General features: G+C 36.4%; 1 protein-coding gene across 1 annotated transcript in view; it reads left to right on the top strand.

Moving 5' to 3' along the window:
- Positions 1 to 10,248: 10,248 nt before the first annotated feature.
- LOC134745927 (cationic amino acid transporter 3) overlaps positions 10,249 to 16,122 on the top strand; it is a 46,219-nt gene continuing 40,345 nt past the window's right edge. The window contains exon 1 of the mRNA XM_063680048.1: positions 10,249 to 10,400. The gene's annotated coding sequence lies outside the window, so the exon portion shown is untranslated. The remainder of the gene's footprint in view (positions 10,401 to 16,122) is intronic.

Below are 16,122 nucleotides of genomic sequence, written 5' to 3'. Positions count from 1 at the left end.
TAATTTAGAATGGGTAGCACATCGTAACTGGTGAATTTGCAATATGACTTGGAACTCCGGTGGCCGTTTAAGAAGTGTAACGCTCTTACGGTAGATGTCGCTAGGGTCCCCTAGACCCATATAGTGGGAAGATTTGCTGACTATGGATGAGGTCTTGGTGGCTCAGTTGGCAGAGCGCTGGAGTATCGATCCAGAGGCCGTGAGTTCAAGTCTCACCCAAGGCAGTAATTTTACCACTTTTAAATTGATTCTAAGCTTAATAGCATCGATCGCAGACGTTTCTGCTTGTTAAAAATTAATATATTCTTTATTCAAATAGGCCTAGCAACAAGCACTTTTAAATTGTCAAGTTTTAAATATTACCTTAATCTAAATATCAGAGCAATTTATTGATGCAGTTATTATTATTCTTAAAAACATTGAATTATTATAGATATGTCAAACTTAATAATAAGAATTCACAAAAGGATCAAAATTGTATAAAAAATACTAGTCTAGTAACTTTCTAGAATAAAAAACGAAATGTCAAAAAATACGGATTACCTAATATAGGTATTCATTGAATTATCAATTTCATCTTTTTTTTTTTTTTTTATTATTTATTCTATATTAAAATCTTACATTACATCAGACAGAAAAGTGCCGTGAAACCCTATCGGGTTTGTATCGACACTGCATTCGTGGATACATTTTACATTTAAACATTGTTGTGGTACATAGGAAAAATAAAAATTATATAAAGTTAAAAGTGAGATTACCTAATTACAATAAGAGTTATCGGCGGGTAAAACAAAATATCTCCCACTCAAGTACACAACCGGCCGTGCCGTGAATTCCTTATCGCTATTATTAACACAATAATAAATAATTAATTATTTTCAATTACAATCCCACGGTGTTTCATCATTCATGTAGTCTTGTGTGCTATAATAGGTTTCGCTCGCTACGGAGCGTAAACGATTGGAATGTTGGCTACGCACCCTGGTGTTGCATCCATAAGCTACGGTGACCGCTTACCATCGGACGGACCTAAACTTTTTTTGCCACCGTCATGGTATTAAAAAAAGATAACAAAATTGGATCGATTAATATTGCTTTCATTAAAATTGCTGTTAAAAATCCTACAGGCGTAAGCATTTCATTTCTATGAGTATATGAAAAATCGGGAAAACCGGGAATATAAATAACCTCGGCTGATAACTATTATATATTTCATCAAAATCCCCGTGATGAAATAACTTTGTTTTTAATTATCATTAGAATTGCTAATAGCATAGCGTCAAGATGAAAATTATCACTTCTGTGGAAAATGCAATAAAAATGAACGAATGATACATAAATATGTACTATATCCCGTTTTTCTTACTTTAGTCTTAAGTACTGAAAAAATGTATCCCTTCTATAAGGGTGCAGTTTAACCTTTTCGACGCCGTGTCAAACACAAAAGCTATCATTGAAACGCCACGTCATCGAAGTGTCAAAACTGAAATTGAACTTTATGCATATGCACGTAGGTCTATGTTGCTCTGTGGTCTATGATCGAAAAATAGGAATTACCTATTTGCACATGTATCGTACAACGTTTTACAGTACATATGGCCCTTTAAATTTTTGACATAGTTACGTAATGTGCTAATTATCGCACTAGTGCGGTAAAGTGGCACCATATGCACTGTAAAATACATTATAATAAACAAGCTACGATCTTCAATGATAGCTTATTGCTAAAATATTCACCATTGACGGGCGGGGGAGCCACCCTCCACCCATAGGGTGGAGGTTGGGAAGTTACGTAGATATAAATAATGTGTAAATAATTATGTACAGTGGAAGGCAAAATATTTATCCAGACAAATGGCTCAAAAATATGTGAACACAACTTTATTGTCTAAAGGTCTTATTGTGTAGGTCTAAAATGTAAGAGCGTACACATATTTTTGAAACTTTGGGAATGTATATATATTTATGCCCTTGACTGTACCGTGTACGTCTAAACTTTTAAACACACCTGCCGGGCTAGCACATGATTGACGCGAGAGTATCTCGCCGCGACATAGACTACACGTCCCCCTTTAATTCATACACTAAGTAAAAGACGGGTAGTCTATCTCGCGGCGAGATACTGTCGCGCCAATCATGCCTACAGTAGGGCTAATATGGTCGGTTTTTTTATCATCTGTCATCATGCCTGTCACGTTCTACCAAGTATGTAAGTGCGAAAGTGAAGTATGACATGACAAGTGATACAAAATATGTGATAAATTACATTTATATTTATTGTAACAAGTGATTCAAAGCTTTAGATTCCCTTAACTTTACGATGTCTACAGGAAAGATGCGAACGAGTTAAGCATACTACAAAATGAGTATAACCCAAGCATTAAAAATGCTAAAATCTGCATCGATAATAAGATTGGTAGTAAGTGCGCACCGATGGCTCATTGTGGGAATTTCCTTGCTATTAAGGGACACTTGCACCATCCCACTAACCCTTTTTTTTAACGTGGAGTAATGCATTTAGGCATTCCGCCTAGCCGGGGAACTAGGACGGATATGTCGGACTCGTGGCCAAAGGGCCAAATATCGACTAAACCCTCCACGGTATGCCCGTCTCGCAGCAATGGTGGCGGTGAACACGGGATCGCAGAGCATTCCACCGCGAGCCATCCCACTGACCCTGGGTTAACCGGTTAAACCTGGAGTGACCATGGTTACCAGTACAATTTGACACTGGGTTAACGGTTTAATCGGTTAAGGGTTAGTCGGATGGTACGGTCGGTGCCCCAACTTAAGTAACCAAATTGTCATACTAATTGTATAGAAAAGTGGATACTTATGTTAGGGAACCGACTACTGACAAGTGGGGCTAAGGGACTGCGCCATTGTTTTTTTTCAATTCGTTTCGCCGGAAATAGAAACTATTCGTCAATAGTATTTACTATTGCAGGTATGTCATCGGACGCGTCATATTCTTTCAGCTCCGGTTAAATTGCTTGGTAAATTAATATTAGTAATATAATTAGATCGATTTTATGGTTCTGACGCTTGTATGCATCACTGTTTGTATTATAAATTATAATTTAGTACCTATTTAGAAAATACCCAATGATTAGCCCTTTAAAGAAATATGGCCAGTTTTACGTAGTCCGTCAGACTTTCCGTCTGCTGCTTAGCTTAGTGATCGTTAGTAAATATGAGTAGTAAAATAAAGCACAAAAAAACGTCCCCACTTTAGGGTGTCCTTCCTGCCGTAGGCAGACACATATCACGATAATCAAGTATGAGGGATGATTTTTTGTTGTGACTTATTTTTTATTAATAGGAGTCTTACAAAATATTGTTTGACTAAGTGCATATTATCGGGAGTAGGTAGGTACTCAATCGCTTCAAAGTCCAAAAACTATTTGATAAGTATACATATCAGAAACTGATGAATATTTTGATACTATTAAATTCCCAAAACCCAATACTCGGTTTAACCTTGCCATTTCACCGACAATAGAAATTGTCAAAAGTCTAAAGCATTTATTTGTTCAACATAGGTAAGGTACATAAGTACAGGTCTCACATAATCATTGTATCACTATGTTGTGCCGTAAGGCGTACAATTTTCCATTTATTGACTGTGGCTGCATGCTGAGCACAGTTACCATTACTTATCAAAACCATCTAACAAAAATTCACTTACACTATAATATGCTTTGTCAATTAAAAATTTAAATAACTTACTTTTAAAACTAATCATGTCATCTGTATTTCTTAGCTCATTTGGAATTTTATTAAAAAATTTTGGAGCCATTCCAAATATACTTTTTCTAAATAACGCCGTTTTGGAAGGCAACGAATTGATTTTGTTTCTAAGACGTATACTAGCTGCGGATTGCCTTTTACAAAAACTACAATTTCAAAAATATATAAACAAGGTAAAGTTAATATTCGTATTGTAACGAATAATTTAGTGCCAATTGTACGACAAGAACACAGCTGGATACACAGAGTGCATGGGTTATACGAGATACGAGTATTATTGCGTTCGTCAACATAGCTGATGTTACTTGTTACCTAGTTGCTGTGGGGTTTTTTTTTCTAACTTATAGTTTACCCATTATTTTGTGAGGCGGCAAATTAAACCTAATCTCTAATCTAATGTTCGTTCACAATGCACAATTATATAAATTGTTTATTCGACAAAATAAGTAACGATAATGCGGTGCTTAAGTGTAACCACGTGAAGAGTTATCATTACTCCATTTAAGTACCTATAGTAAATAAACCGACCGACCAAAAACCTAAATATATAAAAACAAATGCTTCGTGATCTAACCGCGTGCTGCGCGTGCTACTACAAAACCTTCACCTTCTTATAGCTTGCGGAAGAACAAAAAGGCACATGCGCCTTAACAAAGTGCATGTAGCTAGGTACCTATAGCCTGTTTTTGGGGGCTATAGACTATAGCATTAAAAACCGTATCCCGTATTCCCTGTGAATTGTATTTAAGATTTATGTGGGAAAAAAATCCTCATAATTCCATCATCGGAGTCAATTTTCGGAATTCCGAATAAACCTTACAATTTTCGGCGCTAGCTCCTAGTGTAAAACTGCAACTATCTACAAAACAAATCAACGAATGGACAACTTTCTAACCATTACAACATGTGTACTTAGTGTAGATAATGAAATGATAATTGATAAGTATGCCGTGTGTGCCTAGGTCTACTTTCTAGGCTTGTAATGTTACAACATAGAGATAAGACGGTGCTTAAAATAAAGAATATGAAACAATAGTTATTTGTGCAACAAGAGAGGAAAGTTGGTTTTTCTTGCGAGTGTTTATTTTGAGTCCCGAGAAAGCGAAATATTCTAAGGTAGAATCTTGAGCGTAGCGAGGGACTCAAAAACACGAGATGTAAAATAACTTTGCTCTCGTGTTGCACACATAATTTTTCACCTCAGTAGTGAGAACGTATTAAAAGTTAAAATGTATTTCGAATTACACAGAATAATACAGAAAAAAAAAGTAATAAAAGTATGAAGTGGCAGTTTATGGCCTTCACTAAATTAAAAAGCTACTTTGTTTCACTCCCTGGAGTGAGGAAAATCGCACTTTCTTCACTCCCTGGAGTGAGGAACCTCGCACTTTCCTCCAGGGAGTGACGAAAGTAGGCTTGTTCGAGCTGCTGAGGTGAAAATTGTATTTTCACTTAATTGGCACGTAGAAAAAAGAAAAATAAACATTTGAAGGGTTGAATTGCTGGAGATTATTTTTTGTAAAATTATTGAAATATGACTCTCGTTCGATCGACATCTTACGATTTAGGTTTTTATTTTTTGCTGTGTAGATATCATACAGATGCATGAAGTAACGCAATTTAAGTCGTTATATTGACAGCCTGAAAACAGATGGAGCGGGTACAAAAACTCTCAAGCATGTTATTAAATACTTGACATTATTGGGGAGAAAACTGGCGCATACTCCATCGACAAGAGCCATGCTCTTAAATTATGATGATGATGACATTATTGGAGTTTTATGTTATGGCCCCAGTTTAACACATGAAAACCTTAAAATCCTTCGGATTCTAATAATCTAAGACCCTTGTACAGTCGCCATCAGATATATCGGAGCAGCCAAGGTGTTCACAAATATCTGAACACGCCTCTATTGTCATGGCGCTAGGTGCGTGTTCATATATTTTTGAGTATCTCGGCCGCTCCGATATATCTGATGGCGACTGTACAGTTAGCATCAAACATATGTGACCTTTTCAACCAAAAGGTACCACATTGTCGGTTGTCGATAATGTTGATTTGTATATTTGTTTATTAGGATCACCAACAGAAGATACAATTTACATACTAGTATTAACTTACAAAAGGGCACATTTTTTATTGATCCCCCACTTACAGGCAATCACAGCATGCATTATTATATTAATTTAAACATTAAGTCAACAGTAACACCTAGAAAAAGACAGTATACATTACAATAATCTAGAATAAGTATATAATACTAATTAACAAGACACCTAATAGTTTATATTAACTATAACTAAGGTAAGTTAGCCGAGCTACCTGAGGTTGTCAACAGACAATAATTTATTTTTAAATAAGACTTCACTCGTGAAACACATCCAAAGAAGGAACATTATTAGCATGCTTGTTGTATAGGCGAGACAGGCGAGGCAAAGGGGAATGAGCTAATAGGTTAGTTCGAATACTTACTAAATTTCAAATTGAAGCTATACGTAAATAGCGCCTTATTGACTACCGACAATCAGTACCCTTTTTGATTGAATATGGCACATATATTATAGTGGTAGCCAAAGTGGCCCAATATAACGGGACACATCCTTAAACCTTATGTGTGTTACGATATATTTGGCCGCTGGCCGTCACTAAGTAATTTTATGTTGACTGTACCAAGTCATCCTTAGGTAGGCAAGGTCAAACGAGGATAACGCATATAAAGTAATAGGTAGGTATACTTATTTCAATATTTTCAATGCAATTTCCTTAACATAGCGGAACCGGTGTGACATGACGTTGAAATGGGACACTATTACTATTATTATTCTGACAATAGTAATTAGATTAAGTATGATATTTGTTTCAATAAGAAGTGACATGTATAATATTTAGATTTATTAGCATTATTAATTCTATGTAGCATACATAGCTGGCGTTTGTGTTTTGCAGTTGCTGGTGAAGTATGCATGTGCTTCTTAGTTGCTAAGTCCATCTTTTGTACCATATTTTATGTAAAATAAAGATATTTGATATTGTACACTTGTACAGGGTCCATTATCGATTCATTTATCTAACTATTCGTAAACCCTATTGTAAAGATATAAGGTATATTATTGGTCAGTTAAGTGATGGTAGCACGTCGCAGAAATAATGAGTAGTCTGGTTACAGTAGTTTCTTCTATAATTCCTTGGACGTAGAGGGAAATCCTCTCACCCATGACAAGTAGCATTAATTGGATGAAGATGATTCACAAAGTGAATAAACAAAATAGGTGGGAGGGAGATAGTCATCCTAACTTTTATGTGGACGAAGTTTGGACGAAGTTGCACGCATGTGCTATAAATAAGACTTCAGAGGGTCTACCGCCAACATGCAAGCACGACGTCGGATACGTCATTACCAAACTTGAATGAAACTGGGTGGGACATGTTGCCAGACAGAGTTATGGCAGGTGGACCAAAATGTTAACGGAATGATGGCCGCTTTCAGACGAAAGGAGTGCCTGGCCTGGCGTCCGTTGGCTCGTGGGGTGGATTGCGGGTTCTGGATGAGATTAGCTCAGGACCGGGATAAATGGCGTCCGCGAAGAGAGGCCTATGCTCAGCAGTGGGTGATAAAAGGCTGATATGATGATGATGATGACCGCCAATATCGAAAAATCGATAATCATTACGTACCTCTTTACCGCTTTTGCATATTCAAGTGATAGGGAGGCAAAAAACGACGGTAAGGGTTCCATACCCGAACAACCTACTAAGCTTGCTCCTTCACTATGACATGTTCAAGTTGGTGCAATAGTAGCTTAGAGACCTCTATTAACTATTGAATGGGCAGTTTGTGACGTAATTTCCTGGTCAGTGACGTTGAGTGTAGCAGGTAAATACCACTTACAGTTTAATTATAGGACTAACGTCAAATTGTTAGTTTTTTACTTATATTGAATTTTTACACGTTTTAATCAAAGTCAAATGCCACAATCCTTCTAATAACTAGACTATATTTACGAGGGCAGACTCTAAGCTAAACCTTAAAAGCCTAAAGTTGACTCGATAGAAAAAACCGGCCAAGTGCGAGTCGGACTCGCGCACGACGGGTTCCGTACCGTTATAGCGGCAACAGAAATACATCTGTGAAAACTGCAACTGTCTTGCTATCACGGTTTATGGTTATTATTGTATCAAATCTACTGCGGATGGTGTACCGAGACAAACCTTACTGGTTTAACGGTACTTTTGTAATTAAGTTGTATATTATGTGTATTTACCTGAATAAATAAATAAATAAATGAGATACAGCCTGGTGACAGACGGACACACATACAGACAGCGCTGCGGAGTCTTTGTAATAGGGTCCCGCTTTTACCCTTTGGGTAATGAACCCTAAAAACGCTGGACAAAAATTTGAGGTATGATGGAATATATTCGGCGAAAACTCACAGAAGCCATATTGTAATATGATTGTATTTTTATTATAAATTACAATAATTACAGATTATTATAATAAAAGAACTGCTTGAATATGTTTATTTAGTAAAAATATTTACCAGATCATGCATGGCCGGGTTTCACCTGTGAAGTCTTTAAGGGGCCCACTGACTATCAGTCCGCTGGACGATATCGGCCTGTCGGTTGTTCAGAACTGTAAAATTTTTGTTCTAAGTGACAGGCCGATATCGTCCGGCGGACTGATAGTCAGTGGGCCCCTTTAGTATCTGGGGGCACGGCCGTGCCCCCGCCAAGACGATACAAAGGGCAAAAGGCAGTGCATAATATAATTAATGTTCGTTCATTCCCTTTAAGGCTGTAAGGTACAAATGTTTAACTTCCTGAACTTATGGTTCTGCTGTTGAACATTTTAATAAGATTGGTACAATCGAGGTCATATAAAACAACTATGCAATAATATGTCTTATTTCTTTGGGATACAATTTGAATCGTGTACATATTTTTATTATTTTGTCGGTCTATAAACGTCACTATTGGCCTTCCATACCTTGCAGCTATTTAATTAGATTATTTTATTAACTAAAGCTGTGCCTAAAGATCGATGAATATGTGAATAAGCGTAGAGAAATTGCCAAGTATGTGTAGAAATATCGAAATTATAGTTCAACGATTTGTGACACAAAATAAAAATTATATGTATAATTAATTGAAATTATTAAAGAATAATTTACTTACAACGCCTATTCTTTAAAATTAATATTTATATTTCAGCTCAACTACGTTATGAAAAAAAAAGGCCTAATTGTTTCCTACTAATCAAATCAGTTTCTTTTTTACAACTTGTAAAAAGGATTTGCTAATATGGAATTTATATGAAACATTACATAATGACGTCACGGTCAACTCACCTACTTTTTATATTTCTATCCGATTTATTAAATTCGACGACCGGTCTGGCCTAGTGGGTAGTGACCCTGCCTGTGAAGCCGATGATCCGGGGTTCAAATCCCGGTAAGGGCATTTATTTGTGTGATGAGCACAGATATTTGTTCCTGAGTCATGGGTGTTTTCTATGTATTTAAGTATTTATATACTATATATATTGTTGTCAGAGTACCCATAACACAAGCCTCCTTGGGCTTACCGTGGGACTTAGTCAACTGTGTAAGAATGTCCTATAATATTTATTTATTTATTATATTATTAAATAAGACTTGTGTTCAAAAATGACTGCTATCTATGTTTTTCTAATAATTAATTATCTGGTGCTTTATTTCATGCATGGTGTAAAATAATTTATTTTAATAACAGTCAAATACATACCCTATTGCTTAGGTATAATACCAGCAGGCTATAGGCATAACATGATATTGGCACAAAAAGCTGTACACGCCTCTAATCTCAAGTCATTAGCGTGCATGTTTACAATGTTAAGATATTTTAGAACACCTTGGCCACGTCAAATATAATGACGTCTGTATAGTAGGAATGAATATGATTATGTAAATATTAAAAAATAATTATAATAACAGATTATGACATCACATTGTATACTTCTTAATTTAATTAATATTGTTTTGACATACCTTTGCTTTGCATGAACTATCTTAGCTTTAAATTATATTAATTGTTTTGATTTTTGCTAGAATTGTAAGTACCTAATGTACCTATCTATCTGTTAGCATTTTGTGCCCTATCAGGGTGTCATGTACCAACTACCTGTAACTAACATCTTTTGTAATGCACATGACATGTAATGTTGAATAAATATAAATATATTAGTTACATATAACATTTCCTGTCAGCAAAACATAGGAACAGGATTATCTTTTTTAAGAAAAAAAAACTTAGGGTCACTTAACATCCCCGAACTTGGCCGGCACACTACCACTCAAACATTAAAACTTAAAACCCAAAACAAACATTGCTAACCTCCAATTCCAACTTTACACCCATCAACATAAAGTCCATAATGACTGCAGCAAGCAAAGCGAAAGTAAAAACAGTAGCACGCGCAGCCTTCGAGTCAGTCAGAGTCAGTCTGATCTCAAACCGTGCGCGCGCAAGTTGTCCGTTACAAACGCAATATGGCGCGAGTTTAGAACGATTTAAAATTTTGAATTCGTGAGTCTGTTTAACCAATTGTGTGCAGTTTTTTGTTTGTGTTAGTGATTTTTTAAAGTACCTGGAGATTGTTGACTTTACAGTAAGTGTTACACTTCTTTCAGGCGATAAAACGTAGAGCGGAGAGCGGATATCGGTTTAAAGATCTTTATTTCTCAAAAGAATTTAAACAATTCACTTATATGAGAAACTTATATAACTTAAAACTAAATATTTAAAAAGTGAGCGCTAAAACAAAACATTAAATCTACATATATTGATATTACTTACATCGGTTCCTGTATAACTTTTTGTTCTATACAGGTTGGCAAAAAAATAAGTGCATTCCCGTTGCCAGGGAGGTTTTGGGATTATACTGAGCAGCTTTTACTATGAGACCAACCCCAAAATCGCGAAAAAAAATTTGGCTGTCATACATTTTGGCTGGTCCATTTTCTATGGGACGGTATTTTTTTTCCCTCCCAAACAACCCTGGCAACGGGGAATGCACTTATTTATTAGCCACTTATTATAATGTTATGACTACTAGAAGAAAATAGGTAGGTAAAAAGGAAACAAAAACCGGTATTTTTCTTCAATTTTCCTCGCATTAGTAAGTCCCCTTGAAAATTGAACACAGTAGTCATTTTGTCTCAGTAGTAATATAATACTTAGGTTTGCGTATTTGATTTATTTATATTATTTTGCAAACTTAATTAACTTTTAAATTCCGCTTAACAATACAAAACAATAATGAATCTCACGGTTTACCTCAAATATTTTAAGTCACACGCGCGACATGTTTCGGAGAGGGTCTCCAATGTCAAGATTTTCTGTCAATCATAAAGTAGGTATATGGTATATACCGTTTATCTATATATAAATATGGTATATACCGTTTATCTATATATATTTAAAAATCGTAGATCAAAAACAATCATTTATGATTGAATAGAATAGATTGGATATTTTTTATTTCTTTCAAAAATCAAACCTTTCTTATGCTTAATGCATGAAATATTTATTTTATAAAACTATTTTATATAATTTTATAAATTTGGTAAACACTATTTTAATTAGGTAAGTACTTAAATGATACCTATCATTTAAAAACCATGATGAGGATTTGTATAATTTTGAAATCTAAACAGGCTTTAATACTTAATTGTAGTTTATGTCATAAATTAAATGTAAATCTTTCATACTAAACATACAACGCAATCAAGAGCAGATAATCTATATCTAATGCCAACGGAAGAGTTACTCGATCACCTACTTTTAAATATATTACTTAATTGGTTTCACTATTAGACAATATTATCGACAATCACTTTTACTATCATACTCAATTTCGACTTAGTTACGTCGGCTTAAGGTCTATATTCTAATGGCTATATTAGTGGTCAACATATATGTATGTTATTGAAAGTATGGTTAAGTGCAATTTTAGCGCAGTCTTGTGGCATACATTTGTTATCACCTCTCTGTAGGTCTTGTGTAAGAGCATTTTTAACTGGTTCGGATTAGTTACGGATACTATGTGATACTTTACTTTACCTACATCGAGACAGTGACATATAAGTGTAAAATTTTGTTATTCATTATCCTTTATTCATCTTTCGTCAATTTCGTCATAGACTAGTTTTTTTTAACCATTTGGATAGGTAGCTAGTAGTACCTACCTATAAAAATTAAATATTTCAATTACCTAATACCATAATCCATATATCTAAACTTTTCAATTATCAATTATTATTTTCAAAGCTTGACAGTAACGGGCACACAATAGGTGACAATAGTATCGTGCAAACCGGAATATTTGGCGTGCTTATTTTTGGTGACAATTTTTGCCGCTGAACCTGCCGCCTTAACTTACTTAGTCTTACTTATTTCTGTTCGCAGCAAATAAAACAGGATTTTAAAAACAAGTAAACAAAGAAGTATACCATTTTCTTTATAATCAGGATGTCGCTTAAAAATGCATCATATCGCGTAGGCTAAAAAGAATGGAACACACGACACACATAGATTGCTTAAATAAATCATAATAATTCCCAATCTCCTCTTCTTCCTCGCGTTATCCCGGCATTTTACCAGGGCTCCTGGGAGCCTGGGGTCCGCTTGACAACTAATCGTAAGAATCGACGTAGGCACTAGTTTTTACGAAAGCGACTGCCATCTGACCTTTCAACCCAGAGGGGGAACTAGGCCTTGTTAGGATCAGTCCGGTTTCCTTACGATGTTTTCCTTCACCGAAAAGCGACTGGTAAATATCAAATGATATTTCGTACATAAGTTCCGAAAAACTCATTGGTACGAGCCGGGGTTTGAACCCGCGACCTCCGGATTGAAAGTCGCACGCTCTTACCGCTAGGCCACCAGCGCTTTTTTCATAATAATTCCCAATGTCGGTACAAAACTAATTTCTGTTTCCGACAACCTTTCGTAAATAGGCAAAAAAAAGGCATCTCACTCGGACCACAAATCAAAATCGACTAATAGAAATCCGCTCAGTAATTTAGAAGAATTTCTGAGCGGATTTCTGTAAGTCGATTGGGTACTTTGATAATTATTATTATTAGTTATTAATACTTTATTTCAAGCAACATGGCTCATATAAGCAGTGAAACATTAAAATTGAAATTAAAAAATTAAGAATAAAATTAAAATTAATTAAAATTAAAATACAAATTCTATTGACCTATGGGAAACATTAAAAACTGTAATAGATGTCATATATTAAAGAAAAAGTGACGAAGCCCTCCAGTGGTGAAGGCCGGATTCTCGCTACAACGTAAATCCGTAAGGAGTTCGTTTAGGAGGTGCAAGCGCGCACTGCTTGCCCTTAGAGCTGGTCAAAGACGCCTAGTCTTAATAAGATGGCATATAGTCGAGAAATTCGGACGGGCACCGCCGTGGCGGGGTGGCCTAGGGGTTCATGGCGTTAGCCGCGATAGCTAAAGACGCCGGTTCGAATCCGGCCTTCACCACTGGAGGGCTTCGTCACTTTTTCTTTAATATATGACATCTATTACAGTTTTTAATTGATATAGGTATATAGTAGTGTGACTACTTAAAAAAACACAAATCAAAATATTTAATAAAATAATTTGATTTGTTCCCAAACTTGTTCTATGGGAAACATGTCAAAAAATATAGTTAAGATAATGAAAAAATGAAACTATAGGTCTAGTACATCAATTCAATCTGTAGCTTTTAGCTAACTTGCTTATATATTTTTAAGACTGTTGTTTTTAAGACTGTTGTTTTTAAGACAATGCACATGGTCAGGGTCCTCAGGGTATAACCCTTGCAGCGTCCACATGTGACCTACGCTAAATTTACCTCTTGTTGAGTAACAGGTGACAGTATGCAGAGCACGCAGACAAACAGACGGAAGGAAGATGCGTGCGTCGACTGCAAACGTGCGAACTTGTCCCGATTTCTAGCGAGGTGAAACGTATGTGTGGTTTTTAACAACCCGGTCCGTTGCGTTGTATTAAATAAGAAAAGCTTTTGAAAAACTAACGCTACTTATTTATGTTTGTAACTTAAATAGATACAAAAGAAAAAGTGGCAGTTAGTGTGGCTAGAATTGAACCATCGTCGCGGCAGATGCCTAAAACAGCTCAGCCACCTGGGTCGCAGCCAGGGACCGGACAACCCTTTCCGCGACAAAACCCTTTCAATGGGCAACACTTAAACACGGCTAACCAGGGACCGGCCCGCTATCCCTTATCGGGGTTTTATAAGGGTATTGCATAAGGCTTAACTCACCATACCCTTTGCCAGACGAAACCCTTTGTTTTGGTTTTAAAAACCCTTATATAAAGCTACCACATTTGAGCAATCGGTAGCCCAAATACCCTTACAAAACCCTTATCATCCGCTCACCAACACCTTGCATATTGCTTATAAGGGTTAGCCTTATAAAGGGCTTCCCTTTTAGCATATAAGCGTGCTAATTTAAGTCGTCTACCTTGTTCATAAAGCACACATTACTTCGAATCCGAGCGATCGTCGGCGGCGACGGCGGCGTTCTTTGACTAGGCACGTATTTTCTTTCCTTTTTATACACTACCGTAGATATATACTAATCCTGTCTCTTTCACGCAAAGGGAAACCTTTATAAAAAGCGCTTAAAGATAAGGGTAACCCTTATTAAGAGCTAGCCTTATTTTTGGTTAGCTTTTCGGTAAGGGTTAGTCAAAGGTAAGGGTATGAATGGGCTTGCAGTTCAAAAGGGAAAGTCTTTCAATGTGTTAGCCGTGTTAAAGTGTCGTCCATTGAAACGGTTTTATCGCGGAAAGGGTTGTCCGGTCCCTGCGGCTAACACATTGAAAGACTTTCCCTTTTGAACTGCAAGCCCATTTATACCCTTACCTTTGACTAACCCTTACCGAAAAGCTAACCAAAAGTAAGGCTAGCCCTTAATAAGGGTTACCCTTATCTTTAAGCGCTTTTTATAAAGGTTTCCCTTTGCGAGAAAGAGACAGGATTAGTATATATTTACGGTAGTGTATAAAAAGGAAAGAAAATACGTGCCTAGTCAAAGAACGCCGCCGTCGCCGCCGACGATCGCTCGGATTCGAAGTAATGTGTGCTTTATGAACAAGGTAGACGACTTAAATTAGCACGCTTATATGCTAAAAGGGAAGCCCTTTATAAGGCTAACCCTTATAAGCAATATGCAAGGTGTTGGTGAGCGGATGATAAGGGTTTTGTAAGGGTATTTGGGCTACCGATTACTCAAATGTGGTAGCTTTATATAAGGGTTTTTAAAAGCAAAACAAAGGATTTCGTCTGGCAAAGGGTATGGTGAGTTAAGCCTTATGCAATACCCTTATAAAACCCCGATAAGGGATAGCGGGCCGGTCCCTGGTCGCAGCGGCATGGGTCGAATTTTCTCAAGTAAATACGTCCCTTAAGGGCCTTAAGGCCTTACAGCGCCATTTGGCCAACTTTAAGGTGGATCAGTATGATTCGTACTTCCTAATTTCCGGGTTACCTATTGTGTTTTTCAACCCTTATTACTGCAAATTAAATCTATTCTGTTATACCTACTGAAAAAGTTTTACTATGACACCAGGAAAACTAGAAATCAATAGGTAGGCATAATATTCAGGCAATTTTGAACGATAAAGTTGACGTTTTATTTGGGACAGCCACATTTTACTTCGAGGCTAACCTCGATGGGACTAATCCAAAAATAAGTTGTTCAGTATATTTATTTACTTAATGTATATAAGTTAAGCATTGAAAAAATCCTGTGTTTCGTTCCCGCGGCCATAGCCAAGCGGACAAACGCCAATTAAAAAGTAAAAATATATCATGAATACATTAACGAAGTGTCACACGATAATAACTACATTATTTAACCTCTTGTCTGTGTATGATTTACTTATCATGACCGAAATTTTAGTCATTTTTTGCATTTTTTTCGGGTATGTTTTTTCTGCTCTGTACAGTACAGCACAACCGAGGTAGTAGACCCACGACTTTTGACCACCACACACATGTGAAAGGTGAAGGTTTCGACTGGCATTTTCTATTTGTCAAACAACTTTGTCAATAGAAAAAAGTGCGAAATACAAATTTTCTATGAGACGATAGTAATAGGGACCATCTCTTTGTATCATATTGTGCGCTCGGGGATGGTATCCGCCACGTGTATCCCTTGCTTTTAGATTAAATTGTCTTAAAAGGCCTCTGCGCTGTTGGCTTCGGCCCCACGCATGCCGCCCAAAGGTCCGGGACCCCATGGTCCCGAGATATGTAAAAGACATACAAATAATAATAACGAATTCATTTATTTCGACCAACTT

Source organism: Cydia strobilella, chromosome 12, assembly GCF_947568885.1.
Source record: "Cydia strobilella chromosome 12, ilCydStro3.1, whole genome shotgun sequence".
Classification (NCBI taxonomy): domain Eukaryota; kingdom Metazoa; phylum Arthropoda; class Insecta; order Lepidoptera; family Tortricidae; genus Cydia; species Cydia strobilella.
The sequence above is the reverse complement of the archived record's forward strand: the minus strand, read 5'-3'. Positions and strand labels throughout refer to the sequence as shown.